The sequence below is a fragment of the Myzus persicae genome, unplaced genomic scaffold (genome assembly GCF_001856785.1).
Source record: "Myzus persicae strain clone G006 unplaced genomic scaffold, MPER_G0061.0, whole genome shotgun sequence".
In the NCBI taxonomy this organism is placed as follows: Eukaryota; Metazoa; Arthropoda; class Insecta; order Hemiptera; family Aphididae; genus Myzus; species Myzus persicae.
The window spans coordinates 404,889-421,576 of NW_019100615.1; the positions used below are offsets into that span (position 1 = coordinate 404,889).

General features: G+C 26.4%; 1 non-coding gene across 1 annotated transcript; it reads right to left on the reverse strand.

The window, feature by feature from the left end:
• Positions 1 to 6,127: 6,127 nt before the first annotated feature.
• Trnay-gua lies at positions 6,128 to 6,218 on the reverse strand. Its single transcript is given in 2 exon segments — positions 6,128 to 6,163; positions 6,182 to 6,218. It is a non-coding gene; the product is annotated as a tRNA-Tyr (tRNA).
• Positions 6,219 to 16,688: the final 10,470 nt, after the last annotated feature.

Genomic DNA, 16,688 nt, shown 5'->3' on the forward strand with positions numbered 1-16,688 from the left:
ATAATTATATAAGCACCAGACAACAATTATTGTCTTACACAATATTCCTAAAAAAACGATGTTTTCAGTCATTGAATTATCACTCAACACTCAACAGCAACAGTGATGGTTCAGGCATGTACAAACTGTTTGTAAGCCTTATAATATACGTATTTTATACCTTTAACTATGATTAACTGATTAAATCATAAGTACAATTAAAATTATATAGTTTATAATATTTATATACATTATATAAATAATATAATATTTTGGGGACTTATATAATTTAATTAAAAATAGCCATTCCTCAGAAGCTTAATAGAGAAGTTCATTTAAGAGAAACACAAATAAATTTTTATAATTCCAGGAGTCACCCCTACATTATATTATTCAATTATTGTAATCCAATTTTTACCATAAATAAATAATATTAATTTAATGTATAAAATGCATAATATGATTGCGTCTGTCTCCAATGCTAAAGATCTTTTAAAAATTAAAATTAAAAATAATAAATGGTAGGAATCTGACAAATGTCAGAATTTAAAATGGAAACCCATTTAATTTTTTTTAAATAATTATTTAATTTTAATTTACCAATAAATATTTCAAAAAAATATATTTTATTTATTAACATTAACATTTTTTGAAAATGTTAAGGAAATTATTTTAATTAGAGTATGATCAAGTATATTTACTTGTAGATGTCCATACTACCAATAACACAATTTATTAAGGTTTTTCGGAGTTGTTTCTTGATAAAAATAATATTGGTTTATCTTCAAAAATGATTTTTATTGTCTTTATGTTCAATATATTTTATATTATTCTCCTTGTATACATGTATTTTTAGATGTGAAATCATCTATTATGGAAAAAGGTCTTTTAATTTATGCTGCAAAATTATCTCTAAAAAATCCGTCTGGTGGTTGTGCAAGAGATTAAGATCAAAAAATAATCCAGAGGCAATCTCTTTGTAATTGTATTGTATTATTATTTAGCAACAGGTCCAATCGTATGTATCATAACTACGGTATTATTTACAAGACCGGGATCATAACTATATAAACATTTATTAAATTGTAATTTATAATTTATAATAAATTTCAATGAGCAAAAATCAAAAATGTTTTAATTATTGAATGGTTTTACCTGATATAAGCTGTTCCGTTAAAATATTGTAATGCGTATAAAAAAAATTGATGCAACTGCGTTTTATTTATATTGGTATGAAACATGTGGCTCAACTGTTGAATCCAGTGTACTTTATATTTTTTTAGACATATCTATTTCATTTAATTGTAGTTAGTAGCAGTAATTCCGTAAAATGTGGTTCGTGGATTCAACTTTTTTTACGAATACACAAAACACGTAATTACAGCACTTCTTTTCTATATATTTTATACAACTTGTATTCTTTTTATTACGCTTCAACTATCCCCATCATCTCCAATAAATAGTTTTTAAACTTTAAACGAACACTTGTACAATATTGTATCTGCCTCCATGGCTATTGGCCGTTGATGTCCCACTCCAATGTACGTAACGAAGATCAAGTAGACAAGTGCAGAGTTGAACACACGTTGACGGAACTTCTATTAGATAAGATCGCTTATAAAAAGAAATAAATTGTTAACATAATTAATTAATGTATTTTTTCATTGCTATATGAAAAACTAATGATATTCAAATTTCAACTTCTGTCAGTATAAATCGATCAAATATTTTAAAACATTTGAAAATTACATTTACCTAAACAATATATTTCATCACAACTTCAGTACATTCTTTTCTGATTTAAAAAAAAAAATTCTGTTGAAACCAGTAGTGTTAAATTGTTTAAATCAAATATTTAACGTAAATATTTCGGTTTTCCGACCATTTTTCGTATTTTTCAAATATTAAGAAAATTGGTAAACTAGTACCAACTAGTTCACACATTTTTCACAGAATCCAGGTGATTAAAGTCACACTAAAAATTAAAAATGAAGCACAATCTCTAACCAAAAAAGTGATAATAGACAAAAATAAATAAATAAGAAATAAAACATCTCATTTAAAAACCAACACAATACTGATTCATTCGGCTCATCAGAATCTAAAACTACGTATATTCAATTCCCATAAAAGTAAATACTTTTTTGAAAACTAATGACACCTATTGCACAGCTGCTATTATTATTATTATAACAATATAAGTATGGTAACAATTCTCGATGGCATTAATAAATTGATTTTTTTTTCATCAGTGATGATGTGAAATATAATACCAGCATTTGATAATACAGAACAAAATATATGTGTATCAAGTCGATCACGTACAAAATATCGAATCAAATAGACATTATGAACAATACAAAAATATGAAAAATGACTTAAAAATAGACGTGGATTGTTAGATAAAGTTATTTGTTAATACACTTCGATGATGAAAAGTGGCGTTCTTTTTGTAAAATATATATTCTATACTATATAAATGTTACGTGAAAAAAATACTTTAATACTCAAAATGCTATTCAAAGATAATTCCTAAACACAATATTCTCAGAAAAAAACGAAACAATTTAACCTATATTCGTACACAATAACAGTAATTGCTGAAAATGGTAGTGTATAATATTATTCTAATACATAATTGCTTATATCAAACTACCTACTCACTTCCTTTAAATTTACCCACTAAATATATATTGGTTATATTTCAAATGGATATGACAATTTAATATAATCATAATATTTAATTACATCTTATAACTACTCAATTTTTTGTCTTCAAATACTTTATTTTAAGATATTCAACTTTTTTTTTTTTTTGTATAAATGCTTCAACAACTGCTAGGTCATTATCTTTCAATAAAATTCACATTCACATTCACATTAATTGATTATGATTATTTGCTCAGCTAAATTATAGTGTTGCTTTTACGGTTACACCATTTTTTGAAAATTATTAACAAGTTTACAAAGTTTACATGTTATTAAATTAATTCAATACGTAATAACTCTTTTCAAAATAATATCTTTTTTATAAATTTTCGAACACTAGATACATATATGTAGATGTAAAATTATTTTTTATCCATATAATTTTCGTAATTTTTTTCATTCATTTAACTTGTATCAATTTCACATTTTTATTTGTCAGGTCTCTTTGTTACACTTTGTATTGTTTATATTGTATTAATATGTAATTACCCCTCATTAAAAATAACTAAAAACAAATAAAATATCAAAAATTAATTACACCAATTAAATGGGTAAAATCGTTCATTAAAAAATACATTTATATGCAGTTATTCTTTGCCGAGCATCTGTCCAAAGATATACATTATTCATATAACAGAACTATTGATATTTTCAAGATAACCATTATTATATAACCACTAATTACGGTAATTTTTCACTTTTTTGTATCATGTGTGGAATTGCTAATTATCGGTAAATATGTTACGCATACTTCTGATAAGGTATTTATAAGGGAAGTATAATTATTACTATCACGAGAAGTTCAAAAAAAATAGTCTCTCGTAATAATCCATTGGCGATGTATGATGATTACAGAGTGGAACGTAATATTGTCCGGATATGTTTCATCAACTCGAACTTTGACAACTGTAGTATGGTAACGATATTGCACAATGCAAAGTGTTATATATAGTAAAAATAAATAATATTATTTTAATCATATAATACCGCCGCAGCCGCAGTGGACGATAAAGGTGGTAAACACTAGACTAGACACGCGTATATTGATCGTCGTAACATAATATTATTATATTATGAAAAACTCGTTCTACGGAAAAATGTATCGTTTTCTAAACGAGACATTTATTTAGTTGAGTAAACTTGGCCGTACGACTCGAGTATACTTAAAACGGGCACACTTCAATTGCCTCCCGTCTGACACTCGAATTAAAAAGTTTAACTACTCGAATATTGCCTTCTATCTTAGGCAAAGACCCATTTATACTAGAAACGCGTCTGATAGTTATTTTAATTAGGTAATTGATTTCTAGTTTGAATCTCAAACATTGATTTTTTTTAAATTAAAAACAATATTGTGAACTCACAAACGATGGTTAATTCAGATTCCAGAAGGATATGAGTCCGCCCCTTCACTATATAAAAAATGAACGTATTAAATAAATTGAATAATAAGTCAATCTCGAATGTTATAAAAAAAAAAAAGTGGAGTAATTAATAATAATTCAATGGTTCTTTACTACGTAAATGTTTATATGTGAATACAACAATAATAAATAAATATTTTAATGTCGTAAATTTAAATAATTATTAATATTATAATCAATAGACCAACATATAGCTGCTATAATTGCAGGCAATAAAAGTGAATATAATAATTAATAATGATCTGCTATTCGGAAGTGTTCGCTATTCAAAATGTTCAGTCTATCATTTGTTTCAAAAAAAAAAAACAATGCTCACAATTTGGAGGTGCCTGCTGTTTGGAGGTGTACATATACGGAGATGTCAGCTATTTAAATTTGTCCGTTATGGATGTTTCACTGAAGTAAATATTGGTGAAATGTATACTTTTTGAACATTACAGAAATCATATTATAATCAATAGTATACGTAGGCACTATCGATACATTAATTAATAATCTATCTATACTCAATGAAACTATGGGAGGCAATTCTAGTGAAAAATTTCATCAGCTACTTAAGAAGATATTTGGGATTTAAGTCGTGGACGCTCCTTAAAGAGCGCATCGTCTACCACGTTAATGGACTACCTGTAAACAGCATTCGCGGTATCCCGTAAACGTATTAAGAATTATTATTTGTTGACGACTACCTGGATCTGCAGATCATGGAAACATGCAACAAGAGCATCGTGATTGATAACTCGAGCTCGGGAATCCGGTCGACACGACCCGTTGTCACGTCGGCTTTGGAGTTTTTCAAATTTTACATTTTTGAAATTGCACCACAAAGAGTAATGATACGGAATTAATATTACACAACTATGCTAGAAAGAGATACGTCGTTACCTTTATATTAAACTCAAAAGTTTAAAAAAAATGCATAGATTAAACTTTAACTATTAAACTAATACAATACGTCAATACAATTAAATATACCTGATGGATTTTCATTATTACGTACAGTATTTATATATAGGAGTGACGAAAAGAAAAATCTTGATTATCGGTATCAGGCCGTAAGAGAGACACGCAGAACTATTCAGATAGTAATATTTTAATAACCGAGACGTGTAGGTATAACAGTTAATGAATTAAAGAGTGGTCTTGAGTACAAATAATAACTTTATAGTATAATATTTTAAAGTACATTTTGCCTACAGTCTACGGTCACTGTGTATACCTACTTAAATATGTGTTATATGCAATACACTAAACAGTATAATATGCATGCGATCTATTTTACATCATCGCTGGCACAAACGTCATTCGTACGTCAGTTCGTTGTCGTACTTTAATTTTGTTTGATAATATTTAAATCGTTTTTATTTAGTTCCGAGAAACAAGAGTCATTCAACGCGTTTGACCTGTAACTGATGAATTTCGTCCGCAACGAAACAGCACAAAGAAAAAAGTGTAGCTTCTTCAAATAACAACCTTGTTTATATACTTCATTTTATATATTTATATCCAGATGATTGGTGTATTTGGATTCACATTTTTTACGTACTATGGTATAATATTTCAATTTTGTTAATATATTGTTGTGTTATAAAACTTAAATATAATGATACGTTTTTTGGATTTCCTAAAAATATTATTAATAATATTAAGTGGTATGACATAATATGTAGAAATATAATAGTTGTTGTTGACATTTCTCATAACTTATTATTGTTTGTAGGTACTTGAACTCTAGAAGTTATAGGTTTCATAGTAATTAACAAATTTATCTGTTTTAATAGTTAAAAATGTTTGGTTGCAAAATGCAAATTGTAATATTATATTATGAATACAACGATACAATTAGGTAGTAGCCAGTAGATATCATAAGTCAACATTCAACAATTCAACACCATTAAAAAATTAAATGCATTTTAAATGAGAAAGATCGTAAATAATTAAAGTATGTTTGATATTATGTTGTATTATTGAAGGCATACTAATGTAATAGTTATGAAAAAAAATTGCAAAAAATTTCCTTCGAACCGGATTTGAACCAGTGACCTATGGATATCTGTGAATTGGTACCACTACAGTCCACCGCTCTACCAACTGAGCTATCGAAGGTTGAGGAAAACTAAGCGGATTAGACTATTTAAATATATTTTATGTCATTATTTACTTTAACCTTGGTACTATTCAATATTTATGTTACTGAACAAGAACGAATATACATGTATATTGTAAAATTTACTTCAATATATTGTGATATGACATAACATAATAATTTTCAAACATTATTTAAGTAGGTAACCAAGGTGGTAAAATAATGGATACATTTATTTTGAACTTTTTAACTTCACCATGTTAAGTAGTTAATTTTCTAACTAACTTAACAACTTGACTGGGTACTTAAAGTATACATCGCAATAACTTAATTTATTCTCAGTTGGATCAAAAATAAAAAAATAATAATAAAATAAAAAATAATAAAAAAAATTTAAATCGCTCAATTTTTTTTTTAAATAAGTGTTTTCTTAATTAGATACCTAGGTAGGTAATTTTATTGACACAAATATCAAATTATTGCCTAAAACACTAGAGCTAGTGTTAAATAAAATATATTAACATCATGTATTTTTAATAAAATGTTCAGCTATTTTTTAAAAATATTTTAAAGTTTTATTTAAACATTCAATAGGTTTGTGATACCTAACAATTACTAATGTAACTCAGGTAGTTGATAGACTATTAAAAACAATTGATTACCTTATTTTTAACTTAGTTAAATAAAATAAGAATATTTTTCTATATATTAATTTTCATCTTAATATTTAATAGATAGTTTACCTACTATGGTACCCGGTAAATATTACAGTGGGAATCGTGTTAATTACATTACATAACATTTTTATAGTTTACTTAACCTTATAAACACAAATTAACTATTTCATTAATCTACCTCTTCCCACATGTGTTAATATTACTTATACCTGAATTTATTTTTCAACTAAAAGAGGGATAATCGATGTTTTATTTATATTACTGCAGAAATTTAGCCATTTGGGTATATTTGTAAATAAAATGCATTCAAAAATTCAGTTTTTTTTTCAATCAAAAAAACCCTTCAATTAAACTATACCTAGTTAAGTTCTTAAGTTAATTATAAAAAGAAGTAACTAGTTAACTATATCAAGTTAAACTGTTTAACTAGGTAGTTAAACTGTTAAACATACATATGCATATAGGTAGGCATAATATACTTTTATAATTTATAGATTATTTTCATCTAATTATTTGTCGGCATAATAAATGGTAGGTATATAGTCTACGAATTACACATCTAACATTAAATTAAATCGTCATTCATGATTCACTTATGTTTCTATATAATACGACATAATATTACATATAGTTATAAACAATATATGAAAAACTTAAATTGATAACGTTCAATAATATTGTGAAGATAATTATGTCTTATAGCCTTATAGATATAATAACATTAATAACTAGATATAATATTAGACGTAAGTATCGGTTTGGTAATACTGTAAAATGTAAATTGTAATAGGTATGAAAAAAATGTGATAATATTCCAGTTATTATTTATTTAGTCGAATAATTTCCAAAATATAAATAAAACACAAATAATATTACTATAGTATGTATTGAAAAATATATTGTTCAAGTAAGTCAAAATGTCATGTTAACTTAATTGATATAAATGTATAAAAAAATAATATGGTTAGGTTAAGTTAGTTGAAAATACAATTTTAATAAAAATAACCCTAGAATAGATTGCATATTTTATTATATAATATCTTTTACCGTACATATTATGTTAGTTATATTGCTTATTGGTTTTTAATAATGGTTAAAAAAAACTTTTTACAAAAAAAAAAATGCAATTATGAAGTTTCTATTGGTCTTATCGCTAATAATAAAATAATCTTAAATCCATAAATAATTATTTTGGTCAATATTTTAATGGTAACTTTTCAGTATCGTTGAAAGTTTTTAATTCTTTATTGTTTGTTTTTAGGCTTATGCTTACATGAAACCTATGCGATTTTCTGTATTTTAAAATAAACTTTCAGTTACCGCTCATCATATTATATTATACAGGCGAATATTTTATTATAGTTTCTAGAAACGACAACAAACCAGCCACTTTAAGTTTGCTAATTAATTTTTTGAGTATATCAATTATACATTATACAAAAGCGTATGCAAAGTTAAAATACATTTAAAATGCAACTTAATTTTGTTGAATACCGAGTATCAAAGCATTCAATTAGTTATTTCAGTAAATTACATAGGTAATATTGAATATCGTAAACACGCTTAAAATACTTCTGCAAACCACCTTCAAAAGCAATATACAATGTATTACCATGTACATCTATACCTACCAATGCCATATTGTATAGTTTGTGTTTATTGAATTTTATTGATTGTTTCTGTCAAAGCCGAAAACGGTTGAACGATTAATTTAATTGAAAGTAATATATAATTACATCGTTCAGAGAAACAAAATACGTTATCGGTACATAATATTATATTATAGGTAGGTTTATATAGGTACCATTTGATGTTTGTGTATGTTAAACTAATATCGACAGGCTTAGATAGCTTTAGGTCAAGGCCATTGTTTAAAAAAAAAATCCTCGAAAAGAGCGTACAAATTGTATTTTAGTGTGCTATCAAATGTTTGGCTTCGGTCCACCTCGGGAGAATAGTTTGGCGGAACGATTTAGATTGTGACAATAGTTATTCGATTTATTATTATTGTTTTTCCCTTCGACAACAGAAAACTTATACGGGGCGCGTGACGAACCCTAAAGACTTTACAAAATGCATTATTGCCAGCTACTAAAAATGTCAGTCCTCCCCCCATTCTGTACAGACAATTCGTTTGAAAAACCTTACAACTCGAACATAATCATTTTGCCAATGTACAATTTGAGTGTTTGAAAGACGATTGGATCGCGTTGTCTACAATAAAGTGATATTAAGCTTCCCTACTACCGCCCTCACCATCGGTTTCCAATGACGTTAAAATTTTATGGGTTTTATTGATCCAATCATTTTAAAATATAATTATAGTACGTTACGTAGACACAGATAATTTCAAAATACAATACATATCATATGACAAATCATATAACTGACTGCTGTACACAAGTATAGCCCATGCGATGCTGCAATGTGTCCAACAATAAGATGCAATCCTAATTCGGATATCTGGAAAATGTAAAACCGAGACATTTTGTGTTAATTATTTGATTTTCAGTCACTTAAAATTATGTATGATATACAAAAAGAACTATTTATAACATATCGATTTCTCACCACAATGTATAACATTAAATGCTATTATAAGTGTATCATAAAATCATATAATTCTGTAATTATATAAAATTAAGACATAGTAAATGTTTATTTAAACATTTAAAATATTGATTGAAATAGATTCCAAATTATCGTTAAAAATCATCTAAGAAATCAAAAGTCGTATCAAAATAAAATATTTGTTTTAATGATATTCAAAATTTATATTCAAATCGAAAAAAAAATATTTAAAATTCAATAATAGCTAATAGGTATATAATTGTGTCCATATTATGTAGGTGATAAATAACAATAAATAGCTAATACATCGTTTTTATACCTGTTACGGAGCCACGCAAACGACGACTGATTCCTTGTATAATCAGAAATCAAAATTAAAGTCGTAAAAATGTAAAATTGTTATATCAAATAAAAATAATGTTCAAAATCGAATGAAAAATCATAATATCATTAAATCGATATTGTGCAAAAATATAAAAATCATTAACACGTGTTTAACTCACATCGACGACTCACGTGTGTTTATCATTTTAGTCGCTTATCGAGAGCATGTATTTTCTAAGTTTCAGATATCACATTGCAGTTAACAATTCACGAGAACAAGGCATATGATCTTAAACAATTTAAGGTACAAAGAAATTGAGAGAAGGGAGAAAATGAATTCTCCAAAATCTCCAAAATCACCCAAAAACAATTTGTGGGCCCCTAAGCTCTTCATCTCTTAAAACATAAATTAAAAATAACACTACATTACCTAACCACAAAAGCACTAACTAACCATCGATAAAATCCAAAAAACCCCCCAAAACAAAATACAACTAAGTGATCCAAATTTGAAATCATTAAATCTAATAAATGAAACGGTCAAAGACAGCAATAAGCCAATAATCAACGCAACAACCACAGAAAGCCTTACAAATCAACCAGAACAGAAAAAACTAAAAACAAAAAACAAGAACCAACATAACTAACCTTCAAGTATTTGACCAAAAGTTTTTTTTACTGATATGTTAATTTACACGTTTTAACAAAGCTATTTATTTTTATTACGTAATAATATAATTTTAATGATTTCATTAAACTATAAGATACAAATATCTGCTTTTAAATGCTATTTATTTGTTCAAACCAAAATATGTTATACTTTATATCGATTGTTATTATTTAAAATTATACTTCATTAAATTATTGATCAACGTTGTATTATTAAAATTTCAGAAGAGGTGTACAATTTATAATTTATGAATAATAATATTGGTATAAACTATAAATACTATACTGTATAAATTACAATAGTCAGTTTTAAATAATTACTAAGGTCTAAGTTATTAAAATATCACTAGAGAATGATCTCTGATATGATGTCTCCTACTCGATTACATTCGAGTCATCAAAATAAATGCTCATTTCCCCGTCAATAATAATATTCACTTTTGAAATTGGGTTTATGTCAGTTTATCAGTACATTTTTGTTTTTTACTTAGCTTTGCTCCGCGACCGTGAACACGTTTTATTTATTTATCAATACATAAAAACTTAATGTAAAGTTTAATGTTATTGGTTGGATTTATATATATATATTATAATATGTACCTTATTTTTTATTTTATTTAATAAATGTGTATTTTATGAATTTGATTATTTATGCTAAATGCTGATTATGTAATTATTGTTATTAGTACTGTAATTTAAAAGGTTCTGGTATTTATAATAATTTTACGATATTGAACTGTTATAAAATAATATATATTTCATAATTATATAAGACGGCGATAAATAATTTAATGATTATTGATCATTGTAGATGATATACATTATAGGTATATAATATAGACTCTACCTATAACTTGGCGATAATAATCCAATAAATGTATGCTCAAAGTATCATAATAAAATATAATTTATACTTTAATCTGTTGTACATAATTATATAGAAACATACAAAGTACAAGTAAATAATTAATTTTTTTTATTAACATTTTATGATTGAAAAAAATAATTTAAGATTAAAACCAACCAATTTATTGATCAATTATAAAGATGAAAAAATAATATTATAATATAGTCTTAAAAAAATATTTAGCTTATAATATATTTTATTCAATAACGTTGATTATAATAATAAGAAAACAAAATAAGAAAAATAAGAAAAATGATATATACATAAAATATAAAGATACCTATATATATATATATATATATATATTATCAAATAATGTTTGTGATAAAATTGTATTAGTAATAGATGAAATATAAGAAAAGGGAAATAATATTTTTGAGACCACACCAGTATGTACCCAAAACAAAATATAATCAGTATAACACTTTACAAATCAAATTTACAATATTATTTATTATTTTCAAACCGATTGATGAGTATTGGGTGATAAATTATATCGATATAATACTACGAATATTATTGTCTTTGATAAAATATATAATCACATTAAATCATAGTAAATGTAACAAGCAATCCCGGTACAACGGTAGAATATGATAAATTATTATTTATTGTCAACACTAATCACAATTCCAATTTAGAAGAAGAAATAGAAGAGAAAAATGATAAGTAAGATATCCCAGATAAAGATACTAATCTAAAAGTTTTTGACAATATATAATTTATACTGGATATTTTAATAGTTAAGTCCAAACACTCATTTTTTCGAAGAAGTACTTATCAACGTTTTTTAAAAATATTTGTTTGCACAATAATTTATATCGATTACACAATGACATTTTTTAATAACACTATACCAACTATATTTTATAAATTATATGTATATTTTTAATTTGTATTGTTTGACCACTACTCCACTCGTCAACGCCTTTAAGACTTATAAGTTTTAACTAATTAACCACTCAAACTAAATTTACTTTTATGCATCAAACATCCTCAGGAAAATATTATGCTTCAATATAAATTTATATTTTTTAACTTTATGAGATATGAACTGTAAATTTGACATCACTTGCCCTATATGAAAAATACAGGCACCCAACGGTATAGTACTTTGATAGTTGTCTAGATTTGATTTTTCTTCCTGTACAAAATTTAGTTAATAGTGGAATATTGTTAGATCTAAAATATTTCAGGAAATTTAAGTAATTCGAGAGTCAGAGCGATCCACACCGAGTATCCGAGTTCGAATGACTAGAATGTTTTAATTTTGTTAGGTAGCGCTTAATTTTTTGGTCACACTCTATAGTTGTATAGGTCCATAATATGTGCAGATGGGTATTGGGAGTGTATTATATAGAAATAATTTTGTTTTTAAATTAAGCTTAGAATAATATTAACTGAGAAATAAATAGATTCAGAGTTAGAATAGTAAGAGAAGTTTGTCTGGAATAATATATAATATAATCTTATCAGGTTAGTCGTTACTCGTTGGTCTGTGTTAAACCCAAATAACAATCACTGCAACTTTTTGATATAGATTATTTAAAGTAACAGCCAATAGGTGGTATATTCTTTACTTCATATTAGTTTACAAGTAAAATGAGATGATTTTAGTGGTTTTTGTTTATTTTACATTTTGTTGAACAAGTATGAGATGATGAGGTCTTATTTTCGTATGGAATAACCAGTAATTATTGTATATTTTCGCGGTAAGAGTAAATTAATTTTTTCATCGGCACATTCCGTAACATAATTGAGAGGGATCGTCGGTAATCTTATGAACATAAATTTAATAAAATAAAATTATACCATCTCCTTCAGGATCAACTATAGAAATTGTGGCCAAGGAAAAAATGTCAGATTCTGTTTTAAATACAAAGTGATGGTCTTCGAGGTACTTACTTAAAAGTAGAAAATAAGACGAAGAAGTGTAGGTAAGATTATTTTAGTATAAATAAAAATACCTGATTTCAAAACTCTGCCAACTATGTATGTTACATCGATGAGGATCGTTAAGCAGTAATAAGTTAAGAGAACTAGTTCGCCAAAGGATGTATTTTGGGGGACGAAGATATTTTTTTTCGTTTATGTAGTGGTATACGCTTTAAGGTTAAGTAATCACGCATCTTTTCATATTACTAGTTTTGAAGGGGATTGGGATTAAGATTCATTTTATTCAAATTATGAAGATAACAATTATTCTAATCCAATCTAAATAAAATAAAAACATTAAAATGTATAATATCACTTGAAACACACTGTGTATACGACTATACGTGAATTATTTTGAATTCAAGCGGATCCCGTAGATAATAGATTGTTTTTTTTTTTATATTAATTGGAATGGCTGATTTAATTGTATTACTTTATAGTAACGATAAGACAAGGTGATACCATATCTATAATGCCTGGCGCCCAATAAAAATTAATAATAATACATACTTAATTATAATTACTCATTATTGGAGTTTGTATTACGAGATGGTTTTTGACCTACTAGTAGTAGATTTAATATGCTTTTTTTGCTACACCTATTCAATAATAAGAACATTTTAATATTTAGAGAAAAGGAAATAACATAATATAGAATATTAAAATAAAAATGAAAAACTATTTGTAGCAAATAGCATTGAGAGTGCTTCAGAATTTTAATTTAAAATGTGTGTTAAAAAATTGTAACACATATTTAAAATTATAATAATATGTTTTTCAAAAAGTTGTCTTATAAATTATTCAAAATATGTTTTAATTTTTTTTTTATAAATGCATATTTTTATACTTCTGAGATTATGATATAATTACTATTCAAAGAATCAAGTATCAACCTGTAAATAAATACGGCTCTATAGACGTTCGTGAATGACGATCGTCTGGCCAAACGAGATGATGAAGTCATACGTGATGGATATGTACCATTCGTACAGAAGTGCATGCGGTACGGTAGTGGTCTCGAACGTTACGACGGTCGTAAAAATTTGTTGCGATTTTTCACACGTTTTCTCGTTCGGCGTAGCGATAAAATGAAAAGCGCCAAACACTAAATACATACATAAACTCAATATATGAGCTTTTACAATGTATATCGTATCCCGGAAACCGAACCAATGTCTATAATTATATGGTAAAAGAAAAGCGGTGCATGGCTGTGAATACGTTATAGTGGGCGGCACAAGGGTGGGTTATTGTTCTGGTATAATATTATTATATGTTCAGTTTATATTATAACGCTAGATATAGCGTATAATGATATGTCGCTGTACACATCATTATAATACTAGTATCATCTGTGTACATAGGTCGAAGAGGATTAAAAAGAATATAAACGAGATGACATTCTTTGATAACGCATGCAACGATCGTGTGTGGTTTTAAATCAAAATCGGAACGTAATATTATAGTAGCAGTGTAATAAGAATTGGCACACACGCACACTGATGCGCGAAAAGTATGGTGAGAAAATGAAAGACTAAAAGGAAATAACTGAAGACACAGAGGGACAATGAGAGAGAACAAATTCCATTCTCGACGACTGAATAGTTTTTTAAACTTTATTCACGTTAAGAAAGAGCCTCGACCGTGACAGATGTTAATATCTGGATTTCCCACTTTCTTGGTGAAAAAGACCAATTTTTTGAACTTTTAAGTAAAATGCCATTTAAGTACTTAGATATTTGTATAAAAAACAAATTGACAATTAAAAAAAAAAAACAGAAGTTTGCATCTCCACAGGACACTTCTTCAAGTACCTTGTACAAAAAAAATCTCAATCATTTGTAAATATGGTCTTTAAGTAAGTAGATTTAAAAATTCCAAAAATTAGATTTTGAATAACTGCTTTGTTGAAGAAAAAGGGAGAGTATGCTTAGATAATCACCCTACACATAGAGCTAGCTGTATAAGCTGACTTCACCCTGGAAAAATGAGCTATTACAGTGTATCTCAGTTTTAGTATACCTCACTACCCCTAACTACTTTGACCAAAATGATGAATTGGATGTAGCTACATTTAGGCTCGCCTGGTTATAGTCCATAACTATCATTAAGTATAAGTTATATTATTTTAATAAATGTATTTTTAATGTCAAGTTATTATTTAAAAAAAAATATTATTATGATTCAACAGTGATTTTTAAAACTGATTTATTATTTATAGATCACCGTCAAAATTTAAAATGAACCACAAAATTGAACATTTTGGGAAAAGGTTAGGGAATCCTTGAAATAAAATACTGCTTTATGTCGTCAATTTTGCAACACAGACAGACAGCAGCATATTTTGTCACCATTTATAATATAAAACACTTTGGTATTTCTCTGTTGTACACGAATATAAAACAAATAATAATCGTAAGGATCTAATACGACTACAAGAATGCAGAGTGATACAGGTTATGTTTATAATATCCATTTTCAATATTTACGGCACATAATAAACACAATGAGCTCAACCTGTACAACGAATTATACGAGTCTTGCAGAGAGTAATAACGTATTTTATTTTGTCAGACAATATTGGAAAAGATTACAATAATAATAATATCACCTATAACAAATGAATATTAAACTTCGTCAGCAAATATTGATGTAATAAGTAAACTGCTTGTTGCAGGAAATCACTTCGAAGAAGCCGACATTCGACATTTTCTTCAATTGGTTCTATCACGATGAATTTATCTGTTGTAGATATCGTTACAACTTTCAACTTGAAGCGTAGTTCACATCATCATCTGTAAACGATTTTTGTAATTATTTTTGCACGTAGTTCTTCAGTACTTACTTCAAGGTTACAAAATATATTTAACTTTTTTAATTTAATTTTAATGTTGGTATTAATAGGTATTTCTGTAGTTGTAATATCTACTCGAAATAAAATATTATAAATCAGTTTATTAATTTAATAACTCATTAGTTATTAATATTTAGTTAAGTAAGTGTTTTTCGTCTACTCTGATAAAATAATTATTATTTAATTTAAATATTTACATCAGAATCAATATTATACGTTATTTTTCAACTAAATGTCTAATATTAAGTTATTTAAATCAAAAAATAATATGTCAACCCTTGTAGAATAACAGTCGGTATAAGTACCAGGGGATATTATAACATCTCTTCTTAAGTTTTTAATCTTCTAAGTAACCGTAATATTATGTAAGATATGAAAATAGTCAAGCAGAAGAAATCTTTGTCGTTCCTAATCATTAGTAAAAATAAAAATTATTTAATTCAGAATGTGTGTTAAATATATAAAACTATGCAAAAATGAAAATAAAATAAAGTCAAAGCAAATAATTTTAGAAAATTGTGTTGTATATGATAATTTAATAGTATAAAAAAAG